General features: G+C 37.1%; 1 protein-coding gene across 1 annotated transcript in view; it reads right to left on the bottom strand.

The window, feature by feature from the left end:
• Positions 1-1,748, bottom strand: part of LOC109969709 (cystine/glutamate transporter) — a 19,178-nt gene that overhangs the window by 2,679 nt on the left and 14,751 nt on the right. The window lies entirely within an intron of this gene.

Below are 1,748 nucleotides of genomic sequence, written 5' to 3'. Positions count from 1 at the left end.
GAGACACAAAGACAAGCAGCTGGTAAAAGAAAAACATATGGATCTATATTTTACACTACCTTTACAGTAATATAATGGGAGTGTAAGGTACAAAACCACTCACTGACAGTGAGGATGCTGACCAGCCTGATTAGTACTGTGGGAGCAGGACAAGGTGCAAAGAACGGCTCCACCACATAGCGGCCAAAAGCCAGTGATACATAAGAAGCTGAAGCCGGCCTGTAGATGGAAAATATGTTTGTTGTGTTCTGTGATATGATTGACAGTCATTTTTTTTTTTTATGGTGCCCAACACCAATCTAACCTGGCAAATAAGAAAGTCACCCAGAGTCGTAAGAAGGCAGGCAGTGGCCCCAGTGTCTCTAGTCGATACGGGTAAGGGCCCCCTGCGTTTTTAAACTGGTGCCCAGTTCAGCATAGCACAAAGCCCCTATTGGACCAGACAAATATGTAAGTCTACAGGAAAATAAGTACATATGAAATCTCATTAACAGAGTTTCAAGTATTGACATAAAAAATAGTATCATTAATATCACACTCACAGTGATTCAATTAAATCACTTGCATTGGTCTAGCTCATCAATATTTTAAAGAAAAAATGTTGTTTAATGTTGAATGAATGTGGCATATGTTAACTGAATTACTACACACTTTGTAGTAGTTAATGAGTTGATGAATTAATGCACCTATAAACAACTTATAAGATGTTTCAACTAACAAATGCATAATGAATAACAATCTAACATAGATGTACATGTTTTTACAGTAACTGATCACAGAACATTATAACAGACTGCCTGTCAGGTGACAGACACCTCATCTGGCTGATAACTTTCAAACTCAACGGCGCCTCCTGTCAGGGCTTCTGCTGCGTCTCCGTCCGCCAGTCCTGTGACAAAATACATGTCAGATTAAAAAGGTAAATATCAACAACACTTTTCACATGAATCTAGAAAGCTTAAATAGCTACAGTCAACATTACACATGGGTGTGAGAGATAGAGGAAAAAATAAATATCACACTTGCATGATGAAATTCTACAAACACGCAGTTTGATGAAGTGCAATATGGCAAAATGTTGACAGCAATCCTTTTATTATGAAGTTTGCATCTACCTTGAATTTTAGGTCTGTAGATGAAAGTCTTACCTCTTTCCTAATGTTACTCAACAACACAATAGCAGAATCATTTCCAGTGTTGATACAGTCAACAGTCTTTTTTAAGCTACCTATCAGCCCTTATAGATAGAAATTAACAAACTGGCTGTGCAAGAAGCCTGGGTAGGAGGAGACAGCACTGGCCAAACACATGTCTCATGTCCCTCCAACTTATCCTATATTTTTCTCTCCTCATTGGTTCTTACCCACCCGCCCAGCCTGAGCAGGGAACATAGTGAACACTCATCCAAAGTTCAGAAATTAAACATTGTATTTTAAAGACTCAAGACATTCCTGCATTGTACTGTTTGTACATAAAACAACAGCTGCAACAGTGAAAAAAAAGAAGAAAAAATTCACTCTAATGGAATAATAAAAGTAGCAACATAACATTAATGATAGTCATAACAGTTATATATACACAGGTGCAGCTCAATAAATTAGAATATTGTGGAAAAGTCAATTTATTTCAGTAATTCAACTCAAATAGTGAAACTCATGTATTATATAAATTCAGTACACACAGACTGAAGTAGTTTAAGCCGTTGGGTCTTTTAATTGTGATGATTTTGGCCCACATTTAACAAAAAC

Source organism: Monopterus albus, unplaced genomic scaffold (genome assembly GCF_001952655.1).
Source record: "Monopterus albus unplaced genomic scaffold, M_albus_1.0 scaffold178.1, whole genome shotgun sequence".
Taxonomy (NCBI): Eukaryota; Metazoa; Chordata; class Actinopteri; order Synbranchiformes; family Synbranchidae; genus Monopterus; species Monopterus albus.
This window is presented reverse-complemented; position numbering and strand designations above follow the sequence as displayed.